Below are 13,088 nucleotides of genomic sequence, written 5' to 3' on the forward strand. Positions count from 1 at the left end.
CACTGCAAGGGTTTGTGTCATTTTTCGCTGTGTAGTCTTGGCTCCTCACTGCGATGCAGGGCTATTTTGATGCCCAGGGACGATGTGTTAAAAATCCTTGACACACTGAAGAAGGAGCAGGCGTTGTGTTGATCCGGTAGGTGATGCATCAAATTTTCCATCGCAAGGTGGGCACTGCATTGAATTTCCAGTCGGGAAGTCGGTGCTGTGTTGCTCTGGCCGGCTGTTCCGGCAATTTCTCAGCCGCAATGCAGGCAATGCACGTTGATTTCTGCAGGCGTTGCATCGATTTTCAACGCACAAGGAGTTTCTTGAAGAGGTGAAGTTTTTGTTGGCCCTGAGACTTCAGAAACAGGACACAAGCTCAATCTGTCCCTTGGAGAGCACTTTTGGGGAAGGCAGAGTCCTTCCAGTAAAGTCAGGGGCCAGCAGAACAGCAGCTGGGCAGCAGTCCTTCTTAGCAAAGCAGTCCAGTTGAGTCCTTTGGGCAGCCTGACAGCTCCTCTGACAGAGCGCAGGTATAGGTCCAGAAGTGTCTGATTTGGTGGGGTCAGAGCCCCAGTTTATATACCCAAAAATGCCTTTGAAGAGGGGAAGATTTTAAAGAGTGGTTTTGAAGTGCACAAGTTCCACTTTCCGCCCAGTCCTGTCTTCCAGGGTCCCAGTGGGGGGTTATCAGACCTTTGTGTGATGGCAGGCCACTCGCCTTTGAAATGTAAGCATCAGGCCCTCCACCCTTCCAGCCCAGGAAGACCCATACAGTATGCAGATGAATGCAGATGTGACTGAGTGTCCTGTGTTTGTGGTTGTCTGGTTGAAATGCACAAGGAAGCTGTCAACCAGCACAGACCATATGTTTATTGGAGATGGGCTGTAAGGCACAGATGGTTTTAAGTGAAGAGAAATGTTCACTTTCTAAAAGAGGCATTTATAAAATCCAATCTCACTAATAAGCCAGATATTCTATTGCCATTCTGGCCCTACTAAATATTACCTGGTTACCCCTTTCAGATCAGAATCTACCACTCAAAAAGTATATGGGGGCATTCCTAATGCTAGTCTAATAAAGGAAAAGGCCTCCCAGTAGTGGAAAACGAATTTAGGAGTTTTTCACTACCAGGACATATAAAACACATATGTACATGTCCTGCCTTTTACCTACATAGCACCCTGCCCTATGGGTTAGCTGGGGCTTACCTCAGGGGTGACGTATGTGTAGAAAAAGGGGAGTTTAAGGCTTGGCAAGTACTTTTAAATGTCAAGTCGAAGTGGCAGTGAAACTGCGCACACAGGGCTTGCAATGGCAGGCCTGATTCATGGTCAAGGGGCTACTTATGTTTGGGCACAATCGGTGCTGCAGGCCCACTGGTACCATTTAATATACAGGCCATGGGTACATGTAGTGCACTTTACTAGAGACTTATAAGTAAATCAAATATGCCAATTGGGGATGAACCAATGTTACCATGTTAAGGGAGAGAGCATATGCACTTTAGCACTGGTTAGCCGTGGCAATGTGTGCAGAGTCCTAAAACCAGCAAAAGCTGTGTCAGAAAAGTGGAGGGAGGCAGGCAGAAAGTTGGGGGATGACCACCCTAAGGCTGTCAGGTCTAACATGCATCAATTAAGCTAAAATAAAGACTCTCTTGATGACCCCATTTACATACCATTGTACACTGGGTTGAACAATGAGGGATCAGTCCAAAGGTAAACTCATTACCATTTAATGCCATAGCATGACACACTTTGACTTGCTTGACGAAAGGCTACCATGTTTTTTAGGAAACGCTCAATCTACAAATGCACATGTGGTTCCAGAATCTACTACTGTAGATATTAAATACTCTTTGACTTCATCAAGGAATTGGAATGCAATTAAGGACATGTAATATGTATCCATCCTTCTAGCTGATAATTCAACCACACAATAAGTAGTGCCTCATTTGTAAAAATATAGGTGCCAGGCTCAAGGTACTTCTCGGGAGGCCACATGGTTGGCTCTACTCACTGTCTGTGCCAGCACTGTCAAATATTAACCATCAAAAATACAATTGTGTTATGTTGGACTACTCCCAGTTCATCTCTAGCTGTAACCATGGTCTGGACTCGCAGTTTTTTTTTAAAGCACATTGATCACATTGTTGATAAGGTCTGATAACAAATAGACAGCACAACTATGTGGTGGACTGTCATAAATAAGTGCCGGTGTTTAGAAATAAGTGCCTGTGCCTAGAAAGGGCAAATACCAGCACAAATTAAACCTTGATCGGAAGGAATCTCTGAAGTATAACCCAGCACTGGGATTTCTTTTAATTCTGGTCAGACTGGTTTCCCCGCCATTGTCCTGTTGCTTTCTTTGTAGGATTCCGCAAAAAAGGTTTAGCAGAATCAAAATATAGGCACAAATGATTTTTGAGTCTTCATTCTTATTCATCTTGAGCCATAGGGTTGCCTTATCTTTCCAGTTTGCATTTTGGTTCATGAGAGGCGGACCTAGGTTTGCGATCCGACTTTTCTGGTATTCGAAAAAATGACTTATACTAACTTCATCTTTTCTCACTCTTCTTTCATTTTTTTGATGGTCAATTTGGAACAGGGCATCTCATTTTATCGTCTGGCCATTCATCCTCACTCAACATGGTTAAAGTGGATCAAATAGTGTAATAAATCCTCCTTTCGATGACTTAACACCAGTAATTAGCTATCTGCAGATTAAGGTATGCGCTTCTCTGAAATATGTTCTAAAGGCATTGGCCAGGTAAGGTAAGGTAAAATGAATTAAACTTTAGTTTTAAAACTAGGAAATAGCACAGATTTACAAACAAAATGTAAACTACACCACATAAAAAAACATTTAATTTTTGGGGTTCTTTCCATATTTCTCTGGTGAAGCGAAAGGAATGGGAGTAGTGAGGTGACTAGACTGGCACCTCTAGTTCCGTTTTGCCTGCTAATGTAGATATGCAGCAAATTTCCCTAATGGTGAAGCATCATTATATGTTGGCAAACAAGTCCCTTCATCAGGGACTTTGGGTTCACTCTATGAGGGGCATGGCATCAACTTTCGCTTGCCAGGTGTCCTAGTTTGGAAAATGTGTTAATCAGCTGCATGATCCTCCAATCATTCCTTTATCCAAGCATTACTGTTGGAGATAGATATCTGATATTTGAGAACATGCTCAGTTTGGAAGCAGAATGTGCTTGTCTTTTTTTACTTAATAGTTATGTTATGTATACTTAACCCTCCTTCTGGTAGGATGCTTTGGGAGAGATTCAGCAAGCATCCATGAAAAAAACTATTTACTTATCTTTGGTAATGTCCATTTTGATGTAAGATATAGCTCCTGCAGATTCTCTCTGGAGATGGAATTTGTGTATGTGTGCTCCTCTATTTATATTTACATGTCCTCTGCATCTCAGCCTCCATAATGGTATGAAATGAGTGCAGCGGAGGGCATCAGTGTTATATCATTATGCATTTGAGTGATGACGCTTCTGCTGCATTAACGGCTACTGAGTGCCACCTGACCCTGATGACTCGCTATTGCAGACACATTTATATATCGAGTCAGATGCCTCTGACAATAACCTGAGGAAACTCAATCATCGTTTGGAAAATAAAGTAAGTTGTTAATTTGGTAGAAATATTTCTCTCTGTGTCCAGGCATTCACCTGATGACGCAGAAATGAAGGTTTTGCATTTATTAGCGTTTAAACGTAGTGCTGCAATAATCAAGTGTGACTTTAACCGTACTAATAAAGATTGTACGGGGACAAAATGTGCCCTCAGAGTAGTTTGCCAATATTTATAAGTGTGCTTTATATAACGTAATGTATTAGAAGTGCACTAATCCGACATAATCGTATACGTATACCACGATTTGCTTGTTTGAAATGTTTTAGCTTAGCATAACTTTAGTGCAGGCTTCGGTCTAGTTGTCTGGTCTCACGATTTAGATGCTCGTATTTTTCCAATGTGCTAATAAACGTGTATTTCTGCTAGAAGCTGTACTTTTCCACTGAGATCGTTCACATGCTTATCTTAAGGTTTCGTGCCAGCCTGGCATTTTTCTCTTTGCTCCAAGGTCAATCTGCAGGTGCGGACAATGGAAGCTCTGAAAGTGAGTTAATTGGTATAAAATGTTGCAACTTACGTACCCGTCTCCAAGGATAATGTATGCTTAAGTAAAAGCTTGAGAACTGTTGTTTTTGATTGGACAATTTGAAGCCAACCTATGAACCCTCCAATGGAAGACCCTACTGGATTTGAACTGTTGTCTATTTAAACCAGGTGCACGAGAAGAAAGCGGCCATTGCAGCCATTATTGCTGTTACCAGCCATTACCCGCCATTTTGCAGGACATTGCAGCTAATATGGCCCACCTTGCTGCGACGCCATTTTGAAAGAGACTTTGATGCTTTCTCTAATCGAGAGAAAGAGACTTAAATGATTCTTACCCTAGAGACTTTAACTTTGATTTGTCCCTTTGCATGAAGTAGTAGTTTATCTTGCCGCCGTGAGGCAACTGCCCCGTCCACCCCTGCCCCTTTTCCCCGACCCATGCTGATCGAGAAACGGTACCTGTGAGACGAAGACTTCCTTGAATGCTGATTGTAATTGGTAAATATGAAAGGGAATTGTACAATTGCATTGTGTTTCTTTTAGGTAACCAACTGCTGATTTTTGATAAGAGCCCTAGTTAGGAGTTTTTCTAAATTAATGTTGCTAAATTGTTTTTGCATGAAGTCCCACATGCCGATGCTAATTTGAGGTTAGATGAGGATTCCTTTTGTTGCACGATGCAATTTGAGACCTTGTTATGCTGACTAAATGTATGCAATTAGCTCATTACAGATTATAGTTTTAGTGATTTGCATTGCTATCATCGAATGCCTTGTTATTCAAATGCTGCATAGATTACACCTGTTTCGTCGTTATGGACAGCTATTAATGTTCATTTATGTTTATCACTTGGTGTTGAGACACATCTATATTGTGCTAGCTTTGTTAATATAGGGAATAAATTCATTAACTTTGAATAAACTGGTGTGGTTATTCATGACCGAAAGGTCATGGTTCGCCGAAATGTATTCTGGATTAATTGTTAAGTGTTATGTTGATCAGGGTATTGCTTATGTTCTTTATTGATTATCGATTACATTAAATTGACTGATCTCGGGTGAAGAGAGTCTCACTTAGCCAAAAGATTCATCGGCCTAAAGAGCGTCCAAATATAGGTAAATTATTAGGGAGGAACGCTCTATCAGTAGATGGTAGCAGAGGACGGTTTAGACTTTTGGGACCCCACTCGAGACATACATGGTGTTGAATTAACGGTTTAGACTTTGGGACCCCGCTCGAGAGGTATATGGTGTTGAATTAGATTTTCTTGGGTAAAACAGATTGAGAAAATGATGATGGGCTAGGTCCACCGCGACTTTCCCGGGATCTCGGAGCTTGCGAATGGAGAGAATGGAGGTGTGAGATCGGCGTTGGCGGTACTAGTGATGGTATGAGTGAAGTTAGGATTTTGCGCTTGCACAGCTTATTGCCGCAGATTGTGTGAAAAGGTTGCGAGGATTTTAGAGAATAGCGGAGGTGCGACTCCGAGTGTAGGAGTAGGGAAGTCGTCGAACTTCATAGAAAATAGCGGAGGTGCGACTCCGAGTGTGAGAGTAGGGAAGTCGTCGAACTTCATGTGCATGTGGCGCTTTGTGCAGAAAAAGGTCCACGTGGTTGTTGTTGTTGAGACGGGCCCTGCGAGGTCAAGAGACTCCGGAGTATGTTGAAAAGTGTATGAGACACTTGGTTTATGTTGTGGTCTGGTCGGTTTAGTAGGTTGACCGGGCGTGGTCAACGAGTCGGTACGTGTGTTAAGGGAGTGAAAGAAAACTTCGACTTCGGGCTTTGGCAAAATTCTAAGTGCACTAGAATAGATCATTGACAAGTTGAGAGTAGGTCTGCGGGTCAGATTTGCTTGCGAAAGTGGGGACCGAGAAAGATGGAATAACTGCCGAGGCTAGTGAAAAATCCCTAAGGTCCTGAAGCGATTGTGTTACCCTTCCTGTAGTAAACCGACAGATCTGTTTTATTATTTTTTTTTTTATAGCTCGCGATACATGCAAGAAGTTGTTACGAGAGGAGCTGAGTGAAGGAGGACTAGCCGCGAGGCTTTGTCAGCCGCAGTGTGTGTGAGTGTGACGTCACTAGGAGCCGCGCTGGGATAGGTTGGTTGCAAAGAAGGGTCACGCACGGATTGGACGCAGTCCGTGGGGCTCGATTGGAAGGGGAAAGGAAAGCGAAGAGTATTCCGGGAATTAAAGTCACTTATTGATTACAAACTTTGTGAAATAAAACACGAGAAAATGAAAATTTTTAAAGCATTAAAGAGTGCGATGAAGGGGGAGTCTTACATTAAAGCGAGCGTAGGAGAGGAGAAGCCGCCCGAAGGTACACCAGCTTACATTGTAATGGAGGAAAAAGGGGTAGCTCCGTGCCTTTGGCTAAAGCAATGGCACAAGCTGACAGAGAAACATGGGAGCGTAGCGTTCCCGGTCCATGGGACATTCAATATAAGGATCCTAGAGAATTTGAGATTCGCGATGTACGACATGAAGGTACCTCCAAGGCCAGCACAGTTTGAGGCTCTAGCGATTTGGGAACTAATGGCTAGACAGCAACAGCAAAATAAGTTCGAAACCAGGATAAGGAAGGTAGAAAAGACACTAGCGGACGCTAGGTGGGATAATGCACAGAAGGTGTGGAGGTCAGATGTATTGCAGGGGATAAAATTGTTTCCCGCAATTACTAAGGAAGGAGAGGAGACAGGTAAGAAAGCTACCTGTAAGACAAACTAGAGGTGTTCCAAGGATAGAGAGGACGAGGAGAAGTTGAGAAGAGAAGAGGAGTTAGAGGATGAGGAGTTAATCATGCAATTGCTGAACGACCGTCCACCACCTTATGCAGAAAGTGGACAAGGTCCAAGTACCAGTTCTGCCCCTCCGGCACCGGTACAGAACAGTGAAACTCAGAGTCCAGGAGCATCATCGGGATCTAAGGACCCGAGCTTACTGTTCACCCCGCAGATACCGCAGGTTAGGAGAAAATATCCAGATGTGCCCATATTGAAACCAGCAGAAAATTATCAGCCGCAGGTGCCAAGGTACTACAGCAGTGACAACAGTACGGGAATGATTCTAGATCCAACCGTAATGGGAGGACAGAATGGTCACAACCCAATATTGGCACAAGCTGAATCAACCCAGTTTTTGATGCCTCAAAAACAGATGCAGGGGGGAACCGCACATGCTCAGATGACGGGGAGTCAGATGGGCATGCCGGCAATGATGACCCATAGTGTGGGAATGAACATGTCTCAGAACATGGGGAATGGACAGAACGCAGATGCGATATCCCTACCCATTACTGTAGGTCCACTGGTACCTTTGTACATTCAGCCTAACCCAGGTATGAGCAGTCAAAGCTCAATGGTGCAGAGCGGGATGGAAAGGAGGTGCATTCAAAACACTCCAGAGACAACTCCGATAGCGGCCCTGCCAAATGGATCTGGGTCCTTGATGGAGTTTAGTCCTATATGTGCTTAGTCAACACTGGTGAGGTCGAGTCCCCCACTGATGATACCGCTATCATCGAACACTGAAAAGTTGCCGCAACCATCAATGGCAGTCGATGTGAATGCTACACTGATGGGGTTGAACGCGCAACAGCTGACACAGTGGTTCAACAGTCTGAATTCCACACAAAGCTCAGCCAGTGGGAAGGGAGAAGACTATCTGAATAGGGTCAGGTTGAACATGGAAGCACAAGAATTGGTGGAAGGGACTATGGGTGTGAATAGGTTAGAGTCCTACTCGGAAGAAGAGCTGAGGTATCTATGTCCCAGGATTACGAGAGAAGTGAACAAGGTACATATAAGCTTGCAAGAAATAGCTGACAAAAACGGGGTTGATATAGACAAGACAAAACACTTGAGCAGGAGCTACAGGTTGGATTTCGGGACCACGGATTTTGAACACATGAGGTCAGCAGGCATGAAGGCGCACCTTAGAGAATTGCTGCAGAGTGCACAAGTGTGGAGGTGCTTAGACAAATGGGAAAGCAGATGGGTAAAGAGAAAGGAAAAGAGGAAAGACAGCGTTCCAGAGCTCAACGAGAAAAGACCACAGAGTAGTGATGCAGTAACCATGTTACCAATGAGGGAGACAGCAGGGGGAAAATTAATACATGTACCATGGCACAGAAGTGACATTCAGTCTTTCACGGATGATTTTCCCAAACTGAGAGAGAAACCGATTGAATGGTATCAACAGACTGATAGGTTTGTGAAGCTTGCGAAATGTCTTTGGGAAGACCTGAACACTCTCTTTGAGATTGTGGTTCCGGCAGATTTGTGGGAGGATTGCAAAAGAGCTGTAGGGTGGCCGACAAGTGAACCGGAGAGAGACAGGGATACGGGTGCACCATCACCTATGGTGATGAGCTTGTACTATAAGGTGATTGAGCATTTGAAGACGAAGGTTGCCGCAAAAAATGTGGATTGGCAGAAGATCGATCGAACTGCCCAAGAGGCTAAAGAGTCGATTCATAGTTACTATGAGAGGTTGTTGAAGGCGTTCAAGAACTACAGTGGCACGGAAACAATAGAGGCGAAGGACATGCTTCATTTTGTGTTTAGATTTGTGGAAGGGCTGAGACCAGAGATAAGTCAGATGATAAAGTCGCATTTGATTTGTTGGCAGTCGAAACCTATTGATGAGGTGTTGAATTATGCGAAATACTGTAGCGACGAAATTGAAGTGAAACAGAAAAAGTTGAAAGAGAAAGTGATGATGATGCAACTTAAAGCAGCTCAGACAGGTCTGCAAGGCTTGCAAGGGTTGCAAGGGTTCCAACAGCAGGTACCGCAACCGCAGCCGCAGTTGCAGGGAAATATGATGTTTCAGCCACAGGCGAGAGGCAGAGGCAGAGGAGGTTTTGGGAATAATGGTCCGGATTTGAACACTGTTGTGACTCCGAATGGTGTGCAGGCATTGAAAAAGGTGATGCCGTGTCACGTGTGCGGAATTGTCGGACATTGGAAACGCGAGTGCCCGATGGTGGTGCAGGAAGGTGCAGGTGTTGGTCAGCAAAACAATGATGTCAATGCATTTCAGACAATGAGGGGACCGAAAATGAGAGGTCCAAACCCAAATTTTCAGACCATAAATCAGCTGCAGGGATTACAACCTATGCAGCCGCAGCAGATGCAGATGCCCCGTATGCAGATGACGCAAATGCAGCCAATGCAACAGCAGTTTCCCATGGTACCTAATCAGCAAATGCAAATACCTTTGGCACCAATGAGTCAGCAGCAAGTGATGGTTCCTCCACAGGTCTCGGGTCAGGTAATGAATACAAATGGCACCGTACAACAGTTCCCATTACACAGTGAGAGTGGAATAAACAATGTATGGGAGAGTGAAAGTTCAGGAGAGGAGGGAGATTGTGTGCTTGCAGCATCCTTGGAAGTTGATCAAAAGGGTCCATATGTAGAGGGAAGAGTTATGGGTCATCGTGTCTCATTCTTGGTTGACACAGGAGCCACACGTTCAACTGTTAAGAGCATTGAAGTACCAAATTTGCCACTCTCAGGGAGAACAGTTCAAGTGGTGGGAGTAGCAAACAGGCACCTGACAAACCCAATTACAGATCCGGTACCAGTCAGCATCGGTAACTATCAAGGGTTACATAAATTTGTGGTATGTGACTCAAGCCCGATAGCACTGTTAGGGAGAGACCTATTGTGCAAATTGGGATGTTCGATTATGTGTTCGAACGATGGAATTAAAATTCAGACGAGCAGTGATGGGGAAGAAGAGGACAGTGTAGAGGGGGATGAGATGGAAACTGTCAATGAAGAGTATCCTCTGATTTGCCTTTTTCCGATGATAACTGAAGAAGATATTCCAGCTGAATTACGGGAAACAGTCGGAAAGGAAGTGTGGGATATGACAGGGAAAGAGGTGGAATTGATGAAAGGAGTGGAACCAGTGAAAGTGACTGTAAAACCCAATGCAATCTTTCCCCAGACCCCACAATACCACATGGCACAAGACACCCTCATGAAAGTTGCCCAACTCATTGACGAATTTGTAAAGCAGGGAGTACTGAAAGAAGTGTTAAGCAGTCCATGTAATTCACCAATCATGGGACTAATAAAGCCGAGTGGAAAGGTCCGAATTGTACAGGACTTGAGGAAAATAAATGACATAATAATTAAATGCTGCCCTGTCGTGCCAAATCCAGCTGTGATAATGTTTCAAGTCCCTTGCGATGCCGAGTGGTTCTCAGTCATCGACTTGTCACAAGCATTCTTCTCGGTGCCTCTTCATGAGGATAGCCAATTTCTCTTTTGTTTCAAATTCTTAGACAGAGTTTACAGTTGGTGTCGAATTCCTCAAGGGTTTTCTGAGTCACCGTCAATATTCAATCAGGTTCTAAAGAAAGACTTGGAAGCGTTAGAATTGCCATCCGAGTCAACCCTAGTACAGTACATCGATGACTTATTGATTGCATCTAAGACAGAAAGTGGCTGCACAGCCGACACCATTGCCCTACTGAACCATTTGGGAAGGAATGGACACAAGGTGTCTCCTTCCAAGTTGCAGTTCTGTCAGAAGAAAGTAAAATACTTGGGTCACCAAATAGAGAAAGGGTCACGGAGAATAATGAAGGAAAGAATAACAAGTGTACTTCAAATGAGTCCACCAAAGACAAGGAGGGAGGTGAGGAAGTTTTTGGGGATGGTGAGCTACTGTCGCCAGTGGATCCCCAACTTCTCAACTCTAGCAAAGCCTTTACTGAAACTGACCCAGAAGGATGCCTTGGATCAAATTGAGCTGAAAGGAGATGAGATGGATGCTTTTATTGAATTGAAAGAATGCATGTGCAGGGCTCCAGCTTTAGGTATGCCTGATTACACAAAGCCTTTCACATTGTTTTGTCATGAACGCGATGCATGTTCTTTGTCTGTCTTGACCCAAGCCCATGGTGGCATAAACAGACCAGTAGCGTATTTTTTAGCTACTTTGGATCCGGTCGCAGCAGCACTTCCAGGGTGTTTGCGCGTCGTAGCAGCAGTTGGTATCAGCCTCACTCAGAGTGAAGGAATAGTGATGGGACACCCAGTAACAGTCATGGTCCCTCACTCAGTTGAGATACTTTTGACCCGCTCCCGAACGCAACACATGACTGGAGCAAGACTCACAAGGTATGAAACAGTAATTCTGGGCTCACCGAACGTGCAGCTGAAAAGGTGCACTACGTTGAATCCAGCAACCTTGCTTCCTGGTGAAAATGCTGAAATTGAGAACGCTGAAGACGTCGAGCATGACTGCCTTCAGGTGACTGAATTTTGCACAAAACCTCGACCTGACATTAAGGATACTAAGCTTGATGAAAATGACCAAATTGTTTTCGTTGATGGTTCATGTCTAAGAGATGGGATGGGAATTTTGAAAGCAGGATATGCTGTATGTACTGTAACAGGTGTCTTGGAAGCGTCCTGGCTTCAAGGAGTCTATTCCGCACAAGTAGCAGAACTTGTAGCCCTTACAAGAGCATGTCAACTGTCTGCATTGATGAAAGTCACCATTTACACTGATAGTCAGTACGGGTTTGGAATTGTGCACGACTTTGGACAACTATGGTCACAGAGAGGTTTCCTGACTTCTTCAGGATCCCCAGTGAAAAACGGGGAGAGAATAAGGGAATTGTTACACGCCATTCAAATGCCAGCCGAAGTTGCAGTGGTAAAGTGTAGTGCTCATACAAAAGGACAGGACTATGTCTCTCTGGGAAATGCATATGCGGATCAAGTCGCAAGATTTTGTGCCTTGAACTGTATATTACTCAGAGATGAATGGAATTCGATAAGTGAACCAGAACTCGAACCAGCTGAAGCATTTGCCTTGAAGGTCGTAGATACAATAGATGAACTAAAAGCATTACAGAATAACGTCAGGGAGGATGAAAGAGATTCCTGGATTAAATCACAATGTATAAAGAGACCAGATGAGTTATGGGTTTCAAATGAGGGAAAATTTGTTTTGCCAAATAGTCTCTTATCGCAGCTAGCGCGGTTCTATCATGGGCAGGCTCACCTAGGTGCGAGATGCCATGATCAGATTGTTCAAAACTGATTGGTTTAACCCCAGATTCCGTCAAGCTGCAGAAGCAGTTTGCCATCGATGTGTCACTTGCCAGCAGATGAACCCAGGGAAGGGAACGGTTGTGAACGCGAGCCACATTGGTAGGGCGAGCGGCCCGTTCAGTAGAATGCAGATGGACTTCATTGAGATGCCTGTGCATGGAGGTCTGAAGTATGTGTTGGTGATTGTGTGCATTTTTAGTCACTGGATTGAAGCATACCCCACACGTAGAAATGACAGCCTTACAGTTGCAAAACTATTGTTGAGGGAGTTAATACCACGTTTCGGATTCCCGATCTCTTTAGAATCAGATAGAGGAAGTCACTTCAATAACGAGGTGATAAAGTTACTTTGCGCAGCGCTGAACATTGAGCAAAAACTGCATTGTAGCTATCGCCCAGAAGCTTCAGGACTGGTGGAGCAGATGAATGGTACACTGAAATCAAGAATGGCGAAAATATGTGCATCGACAAATTTGAAATGGCCTGACGCATTGCCCTTGGTGTTAATGTCAATGAGAAACACCCCTGACAGAAAGACTGGATTGTCCCCGCACGAAATTCTCATGGGCAGGGCCATGAGACTTCCTGCAGTTCCCGCAAACGCGCTTTTGAATATTACAGATGATATGGTGTTAGACTACTGCAAAGGTCTGGCTGACGTGGTTCGCTCTTTCTCTCACCAGGTGGAAGCAACCACCTTGCCACCGATTCAAGGTCCAGGACACACACTGAAAGCAGGTGACTGGGTCGTGGTAAAGAAGCACGTGAGGAAGTCGTGTCTGGAACCCCGTTGGAAAGGCCCTTTCCAAGTGATCCTGACGACAACTACCGCTGTGAAGTGTGCGGGAGTTCCCAACTGGATTCACGCCAGTCACA

The sequence above is a fragment of the Pleurodeles waltl genome, chromosome 3_1 (genome assembly GCF_031143425.1).
Source record: "Pleurodeles waltl isolate 20211129_DDA chromosome 3_1, aPleWal1.hap1.20221129, whole genome shotgun sequence".
Classification (NCBI taxonomy): Eukaryota; Metazoa; Chordata; class Amphibia; order Caudata; family Salamandridae; genus Pleurodeles; species Pleurodeles waltl.